This window comes from Carica papaya, chromosome 5, assembly GCF_054855325.1.
Source record: "Carica papaya isolate Zhongbai chromosome 5, ASM5485532v1, whole genome shotgun sequence".
NCBI classification, from domain to species: domain Eukaryota; kingdom Viridiplantae; phylum Streptophyta; class Magnoliopsida; order Brassicales; family Caricaceae; genus Carica; species Carica papaya.
The window spans coordinates 27,149,634-27,167,725 of NC_142313.1; the positions used below are offsets into that span (position 1 = coordinate 27,149,634).

General features: G+C 46.4%; 4 non-coding genes and 29 pseudogenes across 4 annotated transcripts; all 33 read right to left on the minus strand.

Annotated features, from left to right (window-relative positions):
• Positions 1–132: 132 nt before the first annotated feature.
• LOC148256488 (5S ribosomal RNA) lies at positions 133–251 on the minus strand. The gene has a single exon (XR_015821147.1). It is a non-coding gene; the product is annotated as a 5S ribosomal RNA (ribosomal RNA).
• Positions 252–814: 563 nt separating this feature from the next.
• On the minus strand, positions 815–933 carry LOC148256489 (5S ribosomal RNA; annotated as a pseudogene).
• Positions 934–1,137: 204 nt separating this feature from the next.
• On the minus strand, positions 1,138–1,256 carry LOC148256490 (5S ribosomal RNA; annotated as a pseudogene).
• A 563-nt stretch (positions 1,257–1,819) lies between these two features.
• On the minus strand, positions 1,820–1,938 carry LOC148256491 (5S ribosomal RNA; annotated as a pseudogene).
• A 204-nt stretch (positions 1,939–2,142) lies between these two features.
• Positions 2,143–2,261, minus strand: LOC148256492 (5S ribosomal RNA; annotated as a pseudogene).
• A 560-nt stretch (positions 2,262–2,821) lies between these two features.
• On the minus strand, positions 2,822–2,940 carry LOC148256493 (5S ribosomal RNA; annotated as a pseudogene).
• A 562-nt stretch (positions 2,941–3,502) lies between these two features.
• Positions 3,503–3,621, minus strand: LOC148256494 (5S ribosomal RNA). The gene has a single exon (XR_015820399.1). It is a non-coding gene; the product is annotated as a 5S ribosomal RNA (ribosomal RNA).
• Positions 3,622–3,830: 209 nt separating this feature from the next.
• Positions 3,831–3,949, minus strand: LOC148256495 (5S ribosomal RNA; annotated as a pseudogene).
• Positions 3,950–4,149: 200 nt separating this feature from the next.
• On the minus strand, positions 4,150–4,267 carry LOC148256496 (5S ribosomal RNA; annotated as a pseudogene).
• Positions 4,268–4,828: 561 nt separating this feature from the next.
• On the minus strand, positions 4,829–4,947 carry LOC148256497 (5S ribosomal RNA; annotated as a pseudogene).
• A 917-nt stretch (positions 4,948–5,864) lies between these two features.
• LOC148256498 (5S ribosomal RNA) lies at positions 5,865–5,983 on the minus strand (annotated as a pseudogene).
• A 559-nt stretch (positions 5,984–6,542) lies between these two features.
• On the minus strand, positions 6,543–6,661 carry LOC148256499 (5S ribosomal RNA; annotated as a pseudogene).
• A 562-nt stretch (positions 6,662–7,223) lies between these two features.
• Positions 7,224–7,342, minus strand: LOC148256500 (5S ribosomal RNA; annotated as a pseudogene).
• A 209-nt stretch (positions 7,343–7,551) lies between these two features.
• Positions 7,552–7,670, minus strand: LOC148256501 (5S ribosomal RNA; annotated as a pseudogene).
• Positions 7,671–7,873: 203 nt separating this feature from the next.
• Positions 7,874–7,991, minus strand: LOC148256502 (5S ribosomal RNA; annotated as a pseudogene).
• Positions 7,992–8,553: 562 nt separating this feature from the next.
• LOC148256503 (5S ribosomal RNA) lies at positions 8,554–8,672 on the minus strand (annotated as a pseudogene).
• A 205-nt stretch (positions 8,673–8,877) lies between these two features.
• LOC148256504 (5S ribosomal RNA) lies at positions 8,878–8,995 on the minus strand (annotated as a pseudogene).
• A 558-nt stretch (positions 8,996–9,553) lies between these two features.
• LOC148256505 (5S ribosomal RNA) lies at positions 9,554–9,672 on the minus strand (annotated as a pseudogene).
• An 886-nt stretch (positions 9,673–10,558) lies between these two features.
• On the minus strand, positions 10,559–10,677 carry LOC148256506 (5S ribosomal RNA). The gene has a single exon (XR_015819991.1). It is a non-coding gene; the product is annotated as a 5S ribosomal RNA (ribosomal RNA).
• A 202-nt stretch (positions 10,678–10,879) lies between these two features.
• Positions 10,880–10,998, minus strand: LOC148256507 (5S ribosomal RNA). The gene has a single exon (XR_015821148.1). It is a non-coding gene; the product is annotated as a 5S ribosomal RNA (ribosomal RNA).
• A 563-nt stretch (positions 10,999–11,561) lies between these two features.
• Positions 11,562–11,680, minus strand: LOC148256508 (5S ribosomal RNA; annotated as a pseudogene).
• A 204-nt stretch (positions 11,681–11,884) lies between these two features.
• On the minus strand, positions 11,885–12,003 carry LOC148256509 (5S ribosomal RNA; annotated as a pseudogene).
• Positions 12,004–12,566: 563 nt separating this feature from the next.
• Positions 12,567–12,685, minus strand: LOC148256510 (5S ribosomal RNA; annotated as a pseudogene).
• A 204-nt stretch (positions 12,686–12,889) lies between these two features.
• Positions 12,890–13,008, minus strand: LOC148256511 (5S ribosomal RNA; annotated as a pseudogene).
• A 560-nt stretch (positions 13,009–13,568) lies between these two features.
• LOC148256512 (5S ribosomal RNA) lies at positions 13,569–13,687 on the minus strand (annotated as a pseudogene).
• A 562-nt stretch (positions 13,688–14,249) lies between these two features.
• Positions 14,250–14,368, minus strand: LOC148256513 (5S ribosomal RNA; annotated as a pseudogene).
• Positions 14,369–14,577: 209 nt separating this feature from the next.
• LOC148256514 (5S ribosomal RNA) lies at positions 14,578–14,696 on the minus strand (annotated as a pseudogene).
• Positions 14,697–14,896: 200 nt separating this feature from the next.
• On the minus strand, positions 14,897–15,014 carry LOC148256515 (5S ribosomal RNA; annotated as a pseudogene).
• Positions 15,015–15,575: 561 nt separating this feature from the next.
• On the minus strand, positions 15,576–15,694 carry LOC148256516 (5S ribosomal RNA; annotated as a pseudogene).
• Positions 15,695–15,899: 205 nt separating this feature from the next.
• LOC148256517 (5S ribosomal RNA) lies at positions 15,900–16,018 on the minus strand (annotated as a pseudogene).
• Positions 16,019–16,581: 563 nt separating this feature from the next.
• Positions 16,582–16,700, minus strand: LOC148256518 (5S ribosomal RNA; annotated as a pseudogene).
• A 209-nt stretch (positions 16,701–16,909) lies between these two features.
• LOC148256519 (5S ribosomal RNA) lies at positions 16,910–17,028 on the minus strand (annotated as a pseudogene).
• Positions 17,029–17,232: 204 nt separating this feature from the next.
• Positions 17,233–17,351, minus strand: LOC148256520 (5S ribosomal RNA; annotated as a pseudogene).
• Positions 17,352–18,092: the final 741 nt, after the last annotated feature.

An 18,092-nucleotide genomic window follows, 5' to 3' on the forward strand; every position in this document is an offset into this window, starting at 1 on the left:
TTCACACTTCACCTCTCATTCTCGTTCTAATATCGATTAAAATGCCCCTGTTTCTTGACTCACATTTGCGTATAAACCAGCGGACCCTAGTTCCAGACGCGCGTAACGTCGAACGACCCGTCTGAAAAAAAACTGGTGCGACACGAGGACTTCCCAGGAGGTCACCCATCCGAGTACTAATCTCGCCCAAGCACACTTCACTGCGGAGTTCTGATGGGATCCGGTGCATTAGTGCTGGTATGATCGCACCTGTTTAATTTCGCGCTACAAATACATAAACTCATTCCCCTTTCTTCCCCCTCCCGTCATTTGTTTCCTTGTGCGTGCGCACTGCACCTCCCATTCTCGTTCTAATATCAAGTAAAACGCTACAGCGCCGTGACTCACATTTGCGAATAAACCTGAGGACAATAATTCAAGTCGCGCGTAACGTCGAAAGAATCATCTGCAAAAAAATGGGTGCAACATGAGGACTTCACAAGAAAATGGGTGAAATATAAGGACTTCCTAGGAGGTAACCCATGCTAGTACTACTCTCGCCCAAGCACCCTTACCTACGGAGTTCTGATAGAATCCGTTGCATTATTGCTGGTATGATCGCACCTGTTTCATTTCGCGCTGCAAATACATAAACTCCTTCTCCTTTCTTCCCCCTCCCGTAATTTGTTTCCTTGTGCGTGCGCACTGCACCTCTCGTTCTCGTTCAAATATCAAGTAAAATCCCACGGCGCCGTGACTCACATTTGCGAATAAATCTGCGGACCATAATTAAAGTCGCGCATAACGTCGAACGGCACATCTGAAAAAAAGAAAATGGGTGCAACACGAGAACTTCCCAGGAGGTAACCCATCATTGTACTACTTTCGCCAAAGCACACTTAACTGCGAAGTTCTGATGGGATCCGGTGCATTTGTGCTGGTGTGACCGCACCTGTTTAATTTCGTGCTGAAAATACATACACTCCTTCTTCCCTCCCCCCCTCCCATCATATGTTTCCTTGTGCGTTCACACTGCACCTCTCCTTCTCGTTCTAATATCGATTAAAATGCACCTAATTCTTGACTCACATTTGCGTATAAACCAGTGGACCATAGTTCCAGTCGCGCGTAACGTCGAACGACCCGTCTGAAAAAAAATTGGTGCGACACGAGGACTTCCCATGAGGTCATCCATACGAGTACTACTCACGCCCAAGCACACTTAACTGCAGAGTTCTTATGGGATCCAGTGCATTAGTGCTGGTATGATCGCACCCGTTTAATTCCGCGCTGCAAATACATAAACTCCTTCTCCTTTCTTTCTCCTCCCGTCATTTGTTTCCTTGTGCGTGCGCACTGCACCTCCCGTGCTCGTTCTAATATCAAGTAAAATACTATGGTGCCGTGACTCACATTTGCGAATAAACCTGAGGACCATAATTCAAGTTGCGCGTATCGTCGAAAGAATCATCTGCAAAAAAATGGGTGCAACACGAGGACTTCACAAGAAAATGGATGAAATATAAGGACTTCCCAGGAGGTAACCCATGCTAGTACTACTCACGCCCAAGCACCCTTACCTACGGAGTTCTGATAGAATCCGTTGCATTAGTGCTGGTATGGTCGCACTTGTTTCATTTCGCGCTGCAAATACATAAACTCCTTTTCCTTTCTTCCCCCTCCCGTGATTTTTTTCCTTGTGCGTGCGCACTGCACCTCTCGTTCTCGTTCAAATATCAAGTAAAATCCCACGGCACCGTGACTCACATTTGCGAATAAATCTGCGGACCATAATTAAAGTCGCGCATAACGTCGAACGGCACATCTGAAAAAAAGAAAATGGGTGCAACACGAGAACTTCCCAGGAGGTAACCCATCATTGTACTACTTTCGCCAAAGCACACTTAACTGCGGAGTTCTGATGGGATCCGGTGCATTTGTGCTGGTGTGACCGCACCTGTTTAATTTCGTGCTGAAAATACATACACTCCTTCTTCCCTCCCCCCCTCCCATCATATGTTTCCTTGTGCGTTCACACTGCACCTCTCCTTCTCGTTCTAATATCGATTAAAATGCACCTAATTCTTGACTCACATTTGCGTATAAACCAGTGGACCATAGTTCCAGTCGCGCGTAACGTCGAACGACCCGTCTGAAAAAAAATTGGTGCGACACGAGGACTTCCCATGAGGTCACCCATACGAGTACTACTCACGCCCAAGCACACTTAACTGCAGAGTTCTTATGGGATCCAGTGCATTAGTGCTGGTATGATCGCACCCGTTTAATTCCGCGCTGCAAATACATAAACTCCTTCTCCTTTCTTTCTCCTCCCGTCATTTGTTTCCTTGTGCGTGCGCACTGCACCTCCCGTGCTCGTTCTAATATCAAGTAAAATACTATGGTGCCGTGACTCACATTTGCGAATAAACCTGAGAACCATAATTCAAGTTGCGCGTATCGTCGAAAGAATCATCTGCAAAAAAATGGGTGCAACACGAGTACTTCCGAAGAAAATGGGTGAAATATAAGGACTTCGCAGGAGGTCACCCATACGAGTACTTTTCTCGCCCAAGCACCCTTAACTGTGGAGTTCTAATAGAATCCGTTGCATTAGTGCTGGTATGATCCCTCATGTTTCATTCTGCGCTGCAAATACATACACTCTTTCTCCTCCCATCCCCCCTTTCGTCATTTGTTTCCTTGTGCGTGCACTCTGCATCTCTCTTTCTCGTTCTAATATCGATTAAAATGCCCCTGCTTCTTGACTCACATTTGCGTATAAACCAGCGGACACTAGTTCCAATCGCGCGTAACGTCGAACGACCCGTCTGAAAAAAAATTGGTGCGACACAAGGACTTCCCAAGAGGTCACCCATCCGAGTACTACTCTCGCCCAAGCACACTTGACTGCGGAGTTCTGATGGAATCCGATGCATTAGTGCTGGTATGATCGCACCCGTTTAATTCCGCGCTGCAAATACATAAACTCCTTCTCCTTTCTTCCCCCTCCCATCATTTATTTCCTTGTGCGTGCGCACTGCACCTCCCGTGCTCGTTCTAATATCAAGAAAAATGCTACGGTGCCGTGACTCACATTTGCGAATAAACCTGAGGACCATAATTCAAGTCGCGCGTATCGTCGAAAGAATCATCTACAAAAAAATGGGTGCAACACGAGCACTTCCTGAGAAAATGGGTGAAATATAAGGACTTCGCAGGAGGTCACCCATCCTAGTGCTACTCTCGCCCAAGCACCCTTAACTTACGGAGTTCTGATAGAATCCGTTGCATTGGTGCTGGTATGATTGCTCAGGTTTCATTCTGCGCTTCAAATACATACACTTTTTTTCCCTCCATCCCTCCTCCCGTCATTTGTTTCCTTGTGCGTGCACTCTGCATCTCTCCTTCTCGTTCTAATATCGATTAAAATGCCCCTGCTTCTTGACTCACATTTGCGTATAAACCAGTGTACCCTAGTTCCAGTCGCGCGTAACGTCGAACGACCCGTCTGAAAAAAAAATTAGTGCGACACGAGAACTTCCCAGGAGGTCACCCATCCGAGTACTTCTCTCGCCCAAGCACACTTAACTGCAGAGTTCTGATGGGATCCGATGCATTAGTGCTGGTATGATCGCACCTATTTAATTTTGCGCTGTAAATAGATAAACTCCTTCTCCTTTCTTTCCCCTCCCGTCATTTGTTTCCTTGTGCGTGCGCACTGCACCTCTCGTTCTCGTTCAAATATCAAGTAAAATCCCACGGCGCCGTGACTCACATTTGCGAATAAATCTGCGAACCATAATTAAAGTCGCGCGTAACGTCGAACGGCACATCTGAAAAAAAGAAAATGGGTGCAACACGAGAACTTCCCAGGAGGTAACCCATCATTATACTACTTTCGCCAAAGCACACTTAACTGCGGAGTTCTGATGGGATCCGGTGCATTTGTGCTGGTGTGACCGCACCTGTTTAATTTCGTGCTGAAAATACATACACCCCTTCCCTCCCCCCTCCCATCATTTGTTTCCTTGTGCGTTCACACTGCACATCTCCTTCTCGTTCTAATATCGATAAAAATGCCCCTGATTTTTTACTCACATTTGCGTATAAACCAGCGGACCATAGTTCCAGTCGCGCGTAACGTCGAACGACCCATTTGAAAAAAAATTGTTGCGATACGAGGACTTCCCAAGAGGTCACCCATCCGAATACTACTCTCGCCCAAGCACACTTAACTGCAGAGTTCTCATGGGATCCAGTGCATTAGTGCTGGTATGATGCCACTTGTTTAATTTTGCGCTTCAAATACATACACTCCTTCTCTTTTCTTCCTCCTCCCGTCATTTGTTTCCTTGTGCGTGCGCACTGGACCTCCCGTACTCGTTATAATATCAAGTAAAATGCCACGGCGTCGTGACTCAAATTTGCGAATAAACCTGCGGACAATAAATCAAGTCGCGCGTAACATCGAAAGAATCATCTGCAAAAAGATGGGTGCAACACGAGGACCTCCCAAGAAAATGGGTGAAACATAAGGACTTCGCAGGAGGTCACCCATTCGAGTACTTTTCTCGCCCAAGCACCCTTAATTGCGGAGTTCTGATAGAATCCGTTGCATTAGTGCTGGTATGATCCCTCATGTTTCATTCTGCACTGCAAATACATACACTCTTTCTCCTTCCATCACCCCTCCCGTCATTTGTTTCCTTGTGCGTGCACTCTGCATCTCTCTTTCTCGTTCTAATATCAAGTAATATGCCCCAGCACCGTGACTCACCTTTGCAAATGAACCAGTGGATTATAATTCCATTCGCGCGTAACGTCGAACAACCCATCCGAGAAAAAATCGAAGCAACACGAGGGCTTCCCAGGTGGTCACCCATCCGAGTACTACCCTCGCCCAAGCACACTTAATTGCGGAGTTCTGATGGGATCTGGAGCTTTAATGCTGGTATGATCGCACCTGTTTAATTTCGCGCTGCAAATACATACACTCATTCTCCTTTCTTCTCCCTCCCGTCATTTGTATCCTTGTGCGTGCGCACTGCACCTCCCGTGCTCGTTCTAATATCAAGTAAAATGCTACGTTGCCGTGACTCACATTTGCGAATAAACCTGAGGACCATAATTCAAGTCGCGCGTATCGTCGAAAGAATCATCTGCAAAAAAATGGGTGCAACACGAGGACTTCACAAGAAAATTTGTGAAATATAAGGACTTCGCAGGAGGTAACCCATGCTAGTACTACTCTCGCCCAAGCACCCTTACCTACGGAGTTCTGATAGAATCCGTTGAATTAGTGCTGGTATGATTGCACTTGTTTCATTTCGTGCTGAAAATACATACACTCCTTCTCCTTCGCTCCCCCTCCCATCAATTATTTCCTTGTGCGTGCGCACTGCACCTCCCGTGCTCGTTCTAATATCAAGTAAAATGTTACGGTGCCGTGACTCACATTTGCGAATAAAACTGAGGACCATAATTCAAGTCGCGCGTATTGTCGAAAGAATCATCTGCAAAAAAATGGGTGCACCACGAGGACTTCCTAAGAAAATGGGTGAAATATAAGGACTTCGCTGGAGGTCACCCATCCTAGTGCTACTCTCGCCCAAGCACCCTTAACTTGCGGAGTTCTGATAGAATCCGTTGCATTGGTGCTGGTATGATTGCTCATGTTTCATTCTGTGCTGCAAATACATACACTTTTTCTCCCTCCATCCCCCCTCCCGTCATTTATTTCCTTGTGCGTGCACTCTGCATCTCTCCTTCTCGTTCTAATATCGATTAAAATGCCCCTGCTTCTTGACTCACATTTGCGTATAAACCAGTGGACCCTAGTTTCTGTCGCGCTTAACGTGGAACGACCCGTCTGAAAAAAAAAATTAGTGCGACACGAGGACTTCCCAGGAGGTCACCCATCCGAGTACTAATCTCGCCCAAGCACACTTCACTGCGGAGTTCTGATGGGATCCGGTGCATTAGTGCTGGTATGATCGAACCTGTTTAATTTTGCGCTGCAAATACATAAACTCATTCCCCTTTCTTCCCCCTCCCGTTATTTGTTTCCTTGTGCGTGCGCACTACACCTCCCATTCTCGTTCTAATATCAAGTAGAATGCTACAGTGCCGTGACTCACATTTGCGAATAAACCTGAGGACCATAATTCAAGTCGCGCGTAACGTCGAAAGAATCATCTGCAAAAAAATAGGTGCAACACGAGGACTTCACAAGAAAATGGGTGAAATATAAGGACTTCGCAGGAGGTAACCCATGCTAGTACTACTCTCGCCCAAGCACCCTTACCTACGGAGTTCTGATAAAATCCGATGCATTAGTGCTGGTATGATCGCACCTGTTTCAATTCGTGCTGAAAATACATACACTCTTTCTCCTTTCCTCCCCCTCCCGTCATTTGTTTCCTTGTGCGTGCACTCTGCATCTCTCTTTCTCGTTCTAATATCGATTAAAATGCCCCTGTTTCTTGACTCACATTTGCGTATAAACCAGCGGACCCTAAATCCAGTCGCGTGTAACGTCGATCGACCCGTCTGAAAAAAAATTGGTGCGACACGAGGACTTCCCAGGAGGTCACCCATCCGAGTACTACTCTCGCCAAAGCACGCTTGACTGCGGAGTTCTGATGGGATCCGGTGCATTAGTGCTGGTATGATCGAACCTTTTTAATTCCGCGCTGCAAATATATAAACTCCTTCTCCTTTCTTCCCCCTCCCGTCATTTGTTTCCTTGTGCGTGCGCACTGCACCTCCCGTGCTCGTTCTAATATCAAGTAAAATGCTACGGTGCCGTAACTCACATTTGCGAATAAACTTGAGGACCATAATTCAAGTCGCGCGTATCGTCGAAAGAATCATCTGTAAAAAAATGGGTGCAACACGAGGACTTCCCAAGAAAATCGGTGAAATATAAGGACTTCGCAGGAGGTCACCCATCCTAGTGCTACTCTCGCCCAAGCACCCTTAACTTGCGGAGTTCTGATAGAATCCGTTGCATTGGTGCTGGTATGATTGCTCATGTTTCATTCTTCGCTGCAAATACATACACTTTTTCTCCCTCCATCTCCCCTCCCGTCATTTGTTTCCTTGTGCGTGCACTCTGCATCTCTCCTTCTCGTTCTAATATCGATTAAAATGCCCCTGCTTCTTGACTCACATTTGCGTATAAACCAGTGGACCCTAGTTCCAGTCGCGCGTAACATCGAACGACCCGTCTGAAAAAAAAATTAGTGCGACACGAGGACTTCCCAGGAGGTCTCCAATCCGAGTACTACTCTCGCCCAAGCACACTTAACTGCGGAGTTCTGATGGGATCCGGTGCATTAGTGCTGGTATGATCGCACCTGTTTAATTTCGCGCTGCAAATACATAAACTCCTTCTCCTTTCTCCCCCCTCCCGTTATTTGTTTCCTTGTGCGTGCGCACTGCACCTCTCGATCTCGTTCAAATATCAAGTAAAATGCCACGGCGCCGTGACTCACATTTGCGAATTAATATGCGGACCATAATTAAAGTCGCGCGTAACGTCGAACGGCACATCTGAAAAAAAGAAAATGGGTGCAACACGAGAACTTCCCTTGAGGTAACCCATCATTGTACTACTTTTGCCAAAGCACACTTAACTGCGGAGTTCTGATGGGATCCGGTGCATTTGTGCTAGTGTGACCGCACCTGTTTAATTTCGTGTTGAAAATACATACACTCCTTCTTTCCTCCCCCCTCCCATCATTTGTTTCCTTGTGCGTTCACACTGCACCTCTCCTTCCCGTTTTAATATCGATTAAAATGCCCCTGATTCTTAAATCATATTTGCGTATAAACCAGTAGACCATAGTTCCAGTAGCGCGTAATGTCGAACGACCCATCCGAAAAAAAATTGTTGCGATACGAAGACTTCCCAAGAGGTCACCCATCCGAGTACTACTCTCGCCCAAGCACACTTAACTGCAGAGTTCTGATGGGATCCAGTGCATTAGTGCTGGTATGATGCCACTTGTTTAATTTTGCGCTTCAAATACATACGTTCCTTCTCTTTTCTTCCTCCTCCCGTCATTTGTTTCCTTGTGCGTGTGCACTGCACCTCCCGTACTCGTTCTAATATCAAGTAAAATGCCACGGCGCTGTGACTCACATTTGCGAAAAAACCTGCGGACCATAAATCAAGTCGTGCATAACGTCGAAAGAATCATCTGCAAAAAGATGGGTGCAACACGAGGACCTCCCAAGAAAATGGGTGAAATATAAGGACTTCGCAGGAGGTCACCCATCCGAGTACTTTTCTCGCCCAAGCACCCTCAACTGCGGATCTCTGATAGAATCCGTTGCATTAGTGCTGGTATGATCCCTCATGTTTCATTCTGCACTGCAAATACATACACTCTTCCTCCTTCCATCCCCCCTCCCGTCATTTGTTTCCTTGTGCGTGCACTCTGCATCTCTCTTTCTCGTTCTAATATCAAGTAATATGCCCCGGCACCGTGACTCACATTTGCAAATGAACCTACGGTTTATAATTCCATTCGCGCATAATGTCGAACAACCCATCCGAAAAAAAAATAGGTGCAACACGAGGGCTTCCCAGGGGGACACCCATCCGAGTACTACTCTCGCCTAAGCACACTTAATTGCGGAGTTCTGATGGGATCCGGAGCTTTAGTACTGGTATGATCGCACCTGTTTAATTTCGCACTGCAAATACATACACTCCTTCCACTTTCTTCCCACTCTCGTCATTTGTTTCCTTGTGCGTTCACACTTCACCTATCATTCTCGTTCTAATATCGATTAAAATGCCTCTGCTTCTTGACTCACATTTGCGTATAAACCAGCGGACCCTAGTTCCAGACGCGCGTAACGTCGAACGACCCGTCTGAAAAAAAATTCGTGCGACACGAGGACTTCCTAGGAGGTCAACCATCCGAGTACTAATCTCGCCAAACACACTTAACTGCGGAGTTCTGATGGGATCCGGGGCTTTAGTGCTGTTATGATCGCACCTGTTTAATTTCGCGCTGCAAATACATACACTCCTTCTCCTTTCTTCCCCCTCCCGTCATTTGTTTTCTTGTGCGTTCACACTTCACCTCTCATTCTCGTTCTAATATCGATTAAAATGCCCTGCTTCTTGACTCACATTTGCGTATAAACCAGCGGACCCTAGTTCCAGACGAGCGTAACGTTGAACGACCCGTCTGAAAAAAAATTGGTGCGACACGAGGACTTCACAAAAAAATGGGTGAAATATAAGGATTTCGCAGGAGGTAACCCATGTTAGTACTACTCTCGCCCAAGCACCCTTACCTACGGAGTTCTGATAGAATTTGTTGCATTAGTGCTGGTATGATCGCACCTGTTTCATTTCGTGCTGAAAATACATACACTCCATCTCCTTCCCTCCCCCTCCCATAATTTGTTTCCTTGTGCGTTCACACTGCACCTCTCTTTCTCGTTCTAATATCGATTAAAATGGCCCTTCTTTTTGACTCACATTTGCGTATAAACTAGCGGACCCTAGTTCAAGTCGCGCGTAACGTCGAACGACCCGTCTGAAAAAAAATTGGTGCGACACGAGGACTTCCCAGGAGGACACCCATCCGAGTACTACTCTCGCCCAAGAACACTTAACTGCAGAGTTCTGATGGGATCCGGTGCATTAGTGCTGGTATGATCGCACCTGTTTAATTTCGCGCTGCAAATACATACACTTCTCTCTTTTATTTCCCCTCCCGTCATTTGTTTCCTTGTGCGTTCACACTTCACCTCTCATTCTCGTTCTAATATCGATAAAAATGCCACGGCGCCGTGACTCACATTTGCGAATAAACCTGCGGACCATAATTAAAGTCGCGCGTAACGTCGAACGGCACATCTGAAAAAAAGAAAATGGGTGCAACACGAGAACTTCCCAGGAGGTAACCCATCATTGTACTACTTTCGCCAAAGCATACTTAACTGCAGAGTTCTGATGGGATCCAGTGCATTAGTGCTAGTATGATGCCACTTGTTTAATTTTGCGCTTCAAATACATATACTCCTTCTCTTTTCTTCCTCCTCCCGTCATTTGTTTCCTTGTGCGTGCGCACTGCACCTCCCGTACTCGTCCTAATATCAAGTAAAATGCCACGGTGCCGTGACTCACATTTGCGAATAAACCTGCGGACCATAAATCAAGTCGCGCGTAACGTCGAAAGAATCATCTGCAAAAAGATGGGTGCAACACGAGGACCTCCTAAGAAAATGGGTGAAATATAAGGACTTCGCAGAAGGTCACCCATCCGAGTACTTTTCTCGCCCAAGCACCCTTAACTGCGGAGGTCTGATAGAATCCGTTGCATTAGTGCTGGTATGATCCCTATGTTTCATTCTGCACTGCAAATACATACACTCTTTCTCCTTCCATCCCCCCTCCCGTCATTTGTTTCCTTGTGCGTGCACTCTGCATTTCTTTTTCTCGTTCGAATATCAAGTAATATGCCCCGGCACCGTGACTCATCTTTGCAAATGAACCAGCGGTTTATAATTCTGTTCGCGCGTAACGTCGAACAACCCATCCGAAAAAAAATAAGTGCAACACGAGGGCTTCCCAAGTGGTCACCCATCCGAGTACTATGCTCGCCCAAGCACACTTAACTGCAGAGTTCTGATGGGATCTGGAGCTTTAGTGCTGGTATGATCGCACCTGTTTACTTTCGCGCTGCAAATACATACACTCCTCCTTTCTTCCCCCTCCTGTCATTTGTTTCCTTGTGCGTTCACACTTCACCTCTCATTCTCGTTCTAATATCGATTAAAATGCCCCTGTTTCTTGACTCACATTTGCGTATAAACCAGCGGACCCTAGTTCCAGACGCGCGTAACGTCGAACGACCCGTCTGAAAAAAAACTGGTGCGACACGAGGACTTCCCAGGAGGTCACCCATCCGAGTACTAATCTCGCCCAAGCACACTTCACTGCGGAGTTCTGATGGGATCCGGTGCATTAGTGCTGGTATGATCGCACCTGTTTAATTTCGCGCTGCAAATACATAAACTCATTCCCCTTTCTTCCCCCTCCCGTCATTTGTTTCCTTGTGCGTGCGCACTGCACCTCCCATTCTCGTTCTAATATCAAGTAAAACGCTACAGCGCCGTGACTCACATTTGCGAATAAACCTGAGGACAATAATTCAAGTCGCGCGTAACGTCGAAAGAATCATCTGCAAAAAAATGGGTGCAACATGAGGACTTCACAAGAAAATGGGTGAAATATAAGGACTTCCTAGGAGGTAACCCATGCTAGTACTACTCTCGCCCAAGCACCCTTACCTACGGAGTTCTGATAGAATCCGTTGCATTATTGCTGGTATGATCGCACCTGTTTCATTTCGCGCTGCAAATACATAAACTCCTTCTCCTTTCTTCCCCCTCCCGTAATTTGTTTCCTTGTGCGTGCGCACTGCACCTCTCGTTCTCGTTCAAATATCAAGTAAAATCCCACGGCGCCGTGACTCACATTTGCGAATAAATCTGCGGACCATAATTAAAGTCGCGCATAACGTCGAACGGCACATCTGAAAAAAAGAAAATGGGTGCAACACGAGAACTTCCCAGGAGGTAACCCATCATTGTACTACTTTCGCCAAAGCACACTTAACTGCGAAGTTCTGATGGGATCCGGTGCATTTGTGCTGGTGTGACCGCACCTGTTTAATTTCGTGCTGAAAATACATACACTCCTTCTTCCCTCCCCCCCTCCCATCATATGTTTCCTTGTGCGTTCACACTGCACCTCTCCTTCTCGTTCTAATATCGATTAAAATGCACCTAATTCTTGACTCACATTTGCGTATAAACCAGTGGACCATAGTTCCAGTCGCGCGTAACGTCGAACGACCCGTCTGAAAAAAAATTGGTGCGACACGAGGACTTCCCATGAGGTCATCCATACGAGTACTACTCACGCCCAAGCACACTTAACTGCAGAGTTCTTATGGGATCCAGTGCATTAGTGCTGGTATGATCGCACCCGTTTAATTCCGCGCTGCAAATACATAAACTCCTTCTCCTTTCTTTCTCCTCCCGTCATTTGTTTCCTTGTGCGTGCGCACTGCACCTCCCGTGCTCGTTCTAATATCAAGTAAAATACTATGGTGCCGTGACTCACATTTGCGAATAAACCTGAGGACCATAATTCAAGTTGCGCGTATCGTCGAAAGAATCATCTGCAAAAAAATGGGTGCAACACGAGGACTTCACAAGAAAATGGATGAAATATAAGGACTTCCCAGGAGGTAACCCATGCTAGTACTACTCACGCCCAAGCACCCTTACCTACGGAGTTCTGATAGAATCCGTTGCATTAGTGCTGGTATGGTCGCACCTGTTTCATTTCGCGCTGCAAATACATAAACTCCTTTTCCTTTCTTCCCCCTCCCGTGATTTTTTTCCTTGTGCGTGCGCACTGCACCTCTCGTTCTCGTTCAAATATCAAGTAAAATCCCACGGCGCCGTGACTCACATTTGCGAATAAATCTGCGGACCATAATTAAAGTCGCGCATAACGTCGAACGGCACATCTGAAAAAAAGAAAATGGGTGCAACACGAGAACTTCCCAGGAGGTAACCCATCATTGTACTACTTTCGCCAAAGCACACTTAACTGCGGAGTTCTGATGGGATCCGGTGCATTTGTGCTGGTGTGACCGCACCTGTTTAATTTCGTGCTGAAAATACATACACTCCTTCTTCCCTCCCCCCCTCCCATCATATGTTTCCTTGTGCGTTCACACTGCACCTCTCCTTCTCGTTCTAATATCGATTAAAATGCACCTAATTCTTGACTCACATTTGCGTATAAACCAGTGGACCATAGTTCCAGTCGCGCGTAACGTCGAACGACCCGTCTGAAAAAAAATTGGTGCGACACGAGGACTTCCCATGAGGTCACCCATACGAGTACTACTCACGCCCAAGCACACTTAACTGCAGAGTTCTTATGGGATCCAGTGCATTAGTGCTGGTATGATCGCACCCGTTTAATTCCGCGCTGCAAATACATAAACTCCTTCTCCTTTCTTTCTCCTCCCGTCATTTGTTTCCTTGTGCGTGCGCACTGCACCTCCCGTGCTCGTTCTAATATCAAGTAAAATACTATGGTGCCGTGACTCACATTTGCGAATAAACCTGAGGACCATAATTCAAGTTGCGCGTATCGTCGAAAGAATCATCTGCAAAAAAATGGGTGCAACACGAGTACTTCCGAAGAAAATGGGTGAAATATAAGGACTTCGCAGGAGGTCACCCATACGAGTACTTTTCTCGCCCAAGCACCCTTAACTGTGGAGTTCTAATAGAATCCGTTGCATTAGTGCTGGTATGATCCCTCATGTTTCATTCTGCGCTGCAAATACATACACTCTTTCTCCTCCCATCCCCCCTCTCGTCATTTGTTTCCTTGTGCGTGCACTCTGCATCTCTCTTTCTCGTTCTAATATCGATTAAAATGCCCCTGCTTCTTGACTCACATTTGCGTATAAACCAGCGGACACTAGTTCCAATCGCGCGTAACGTCGAACGACCCGTCTGAAAAAAAATTGGTGCGACACAAGGACTTCCCAAGAGGTCACCCATCCGAGTACTACTCTCGCCCAAGCACACTTGACTGCGGAGTTCTGATGGAATCCGATGCATTAGTGCTGGTATGATCGCACCCGTTTAATTCCGCGCTGCAAATACATAAACTCCTTCTCCTTTCTTCCCCCTCCCATCATTTATTTCCTTGTGCGTGCGCACTGCACCTCCCGTGCTCGTTCTAATATCAAGTAAAATGCTACGGTGCCGTGACTCACATTTGCGAATAAACCTGAGGACCATAATTCAAGTCGCGCGTATCATCGAAAGAATCATCTACAAAAAAATGGGTGCAACACGAGCACTTCCTGAGAAAATGGGTGAAATATAAGGACTTCGCAGGAGGTCACCCATCCTAGTGCTACTCTCGCCCAAGCACCCTTAACTTACGGAGTTCTGATAGAATCCGTTGCATTGGTGCTGGTATGATTGCTCAGGTTTCATTCTGCGCTTCAAATACATACACTTTTTTTCCCTCCATCCCTCCTCCCGTCATTTGTTTCCTTGTGCGTGCACTCTGCATCTCTCCTTCTCGTTCTAATATCGATTAAAATGCCCCTGCTTCTTGACTCACATTTGCGTATAAACCAGTGTACCCTAGTTCCAGTCGCGCGTAACGTCGAACGACCCGTCTGAAAAAAAAATTAGTGCGACACGATAACTTCCCAGGAGGTCACCCATCCGAGTACTTCTCTCGCCCAAGCACACTTAACTGCAGAGTTCTGATGGGATCCGATGCATTAGTGCTGGTATGATCGCACCTATTTAATTTTGCGCTGTAAATAGATAAACTCCTTCTCCTTTCTTTCCCCTCCCATCATTTGTTTCCTTGTGCGTGCGCACTGCACCTCTCGTTCTCGTTCAAATATCAAGTAAAATCCCACGGCGCCGTGACTCACATTTGCGAATAAATCTGCGAACTATAATTAAAGTCGTGCGTAACGTCGAACGGCACATCTGAAAAAAAGAAAATGGGTGCAACACGAGAACTTCCCAGGAGGTAACCCATCATTATACTACTTTCGCCAAAGCACACTTAACTGCGGAGTTCTGATGGGATCCGGTGCATTTGTGCTGGTGTGACCGCACCTGTTTAATTTCGTGCTCAAAATACATACACCCCTTCCCTCCCCCCTCCCATCATTTGTTTCCTTGTGCGTTCACACTGCACATCTCCTTCTCGTTCTAATATCGATAAAAATGCCCCTGATTTTTTACTCACATTTGCGTATAAACCAGCGGACCATAGTTCCAGTCGCGCGTAACGTCGAACGACCCATTTGAAAAAAAATTGTTGCGATACGAGGACTTCCCAAGAGGTCACCCATCCGAATACTACTCTCGCCCAAGCACACTTAACTGCAGAGTTCTCATGGGATCCAGTGCATTAGTGCTGGTATGATGCCACTTGTTTAATTTTGCGCTTCAAATACATACACTCCTTCTCTTTTCTTCCTCCTCCCGTCATTTGTTTCCTTGTGCGTGCGCACTGGACCTCCCGTACTCGTTAAAATATCAAGTAAAATGTCACGGCGTCGTGACTCAAATTTGCGAATAAACCTGCAGACAATAAATCAAGTCGCGCGTAACATCGAAAGAATCATCTGCAAAAAGATGGGTGCAACACGAGGACCTCCCAAGAAAATGGGTGAAACATAAGGACTTCGCAGGAGGTCACCCATTCGAGTACTTTTCTCGCCCAAGCACCCTTAATTGCGGAGTTCTGATAGAATCCGTTGCATTAGTGCTGGTATGATCCCTCATGTTTCATTCTGCACTGCAAATACATACACTCTTTCTCCTTCCATCTCCCCTCCCGTCATTTGTTTCCTTGTGCGTGCACTCTGCATCTCTCTTTCTCCTTCTAATATCAAGTAATATGCCCCAGCACCGTGACTCACCTTTGCAAATGAACCAGTGGATTATAATTCCATTCGCGCGTAACGTCGAACAACCCATCCGAGAAAAAATCGAAGCAACACGAGGGCTTCCCAGGTGGTCACCCATCCGAGTACTACCCTCGCCCAAGCACACTTAATTGCGGAGTTCTGATGGGATCTGGAGCTTTAATGCTGGTATGATCGCACCTGTTTAATTTCGCGCTGCAAATACATACACTCATTCTCCTTTCTTCTCCCTCCCGTCATTTGTTTCCTTGTGCGTTCACACTTCACCTATCATTCTCGTTCTAATATCGATTAAAATAACCCTGCTTCTTGACTCACATTTACGTATAAACCAGCGGACCCTAGTTCCAGACGCGCGTAACGTCGAATGACCCGTCTGAAAAAAAATTGGTGCGACACGAGGACATCCTAGGAGGTCACCCATCCGAGTACTAATCTCGCCCAAGCACACTTAACTGCGGAGTTCTGATGGGATCCGGTACATTAGTGCTGTTATGATCGCACCTGTTTAATTTCGCGCTGCATATACATAAACTCATTCTCCTTTATTCCCCCTCCCGCCATTTGTATCCTTGTGCGTGCGCACTGCACCTCCCGTGCTCGTTCTAATATCAAGTAAAGTGCTACGTTGCCGTGACTCACATTTGCGAATAAACCTGAGGACCATAATTCAAGTCGCGCGTATCGTCGAAAGAATCATCTGCAAAAAAATGGGTGCAACACGAGGACTTCCTAAGAAAATGGGTGAAATATAAGGACTTCGCAGGAGGTCACCCATCCTAGTGCTACTCTCGGCCAAGCACCCCTAACTTGCAGAGTTCTGATAGAATCCGTTGCATTGGTGCTGGTATGATTGCTCATGTTTCATTCTGCGCTGCAAATACATACACTTTTTCTCCCTCCATCACCCCTCCCGTCATTTGTTTCCTTGTGCGTGCACTCTGCATCTCTCCTTCTCGTTCTAATATCGATTAAAATGTCCCTGCTTCTTGACTCACATTTGCGTATAAACAAGTAGACCCTAGTTCCTGTCGCGCGTAACGTCGAACGACCCGTCTGAAAAAAAAAATTAGTGCAACACTAGGAATTCCCAGGAGTTCACCCATCCGAGTACTACTCTCGCCCAAGCACACTTAGCTGCAGAGTTCTGATGGGATCCGGTGCATTAGTGCTGGTATGATCACACCTGTTTAATTTTGCGCTGCAAATACATAAACTCCTTCTCCTTTTTTCCCCCTCCCGTCATTTGTTTCTTTGTGCGTGCGCACTGCACCTCTCGTTCTCGTTCAAATATCAAGTAAAATCCCACGGCGTCATGACCCATATTTGCGAATAAATCTGCGGACCATAATTAAAGTCGCGCGTAATGTCGAACGGCACATCTGAAAAAAAGAAAATGGGAGCAACACGAGAACTTCCCAGGAGGTGACCCATCATTGTACTACTTTCGCCAAAGCACACATAACTGTGGAGTTCTGATGGGATCCGGTGCATTTGTGCTGGTGTGACCGCACATGTTTAATTTCGTGCTGAAAATACATACACTCCTTCTTCCCTCACCCCCTCCCATCATATGTTTCCTTGTGCGTTCATACTGCACCTCTCCTTCTCGTTCTAATATCGATTAAAATGCACCTAATTCTTGACTCACATTTGCGTATAAACCAGTGGACCATAGTTCCAGTCGCGCGTAATGTCGAACGACCCGTCTGAAAAAAAATTGGTGCGACACGAGGACTTCCCATGAGGTCACCCATACGAGTACTACTCACGCCCAAGCACACTTAACTGCAGAGTTCTTATGGGATCCAGTGCATTAGTGCTGTTATGATCGCACCTGTTTAATTTCGCGCTGCAAATACATAAACTCATTCTCCTTTATTCCCCCTCCCGCCATTTGTATCCTTGTGCGTGCGCACTGCACCTCCCGTGCTCGTTCTAATATCAAGTAAAATGCTACGTTGCCGTGACTCACATTTGCGAATAAACCTGAGGACCATAATTCAAGTCGCGCGTATCGTCGAAAGAATCATCTGCAAAAAAATGGGTGCAACACGAGGACTTCACAAGAAAATTTGTGAAATATAAGGACTTCGCAGGAGGTAACCCATGCTAGTACTACTCTCGCCCAAGCACCCTTACCTACGGAGTTCTGATAGAATCCGTTGAATTAGTGCTGGTATGATTGCACTTGTTTCATTTCGTGCTGAAAATACATACACTCCTTCTCCTTCGCTCCCCCTCCCATCAATTATTTCCTTGTGCGTGCGCACTGCACCTCCCGTGCTCGTTCTAATATCAAGTAAAATGTTACGGTGCCGTGACTCACATTTGCGAATAAAACTGAGGACCATAATTCAAGTCGCGCGTATTGTCGAAAGAATCATCTGCAAAAAAATGGGTGCACCACGAGGACTTCCTAAGAAAATGGGTGAAATATAAGGACTTCGCTGGAGGTCACCCATCCTAGTGCTACTCTCGCCCAAGCACCCTTAACTTGCGGAGTTCTGATAGAATCCGTTGCATTGGTGCTGGTATGATTGCTCATGTTTCATTCTGTGCTGCAAATACATACACTTT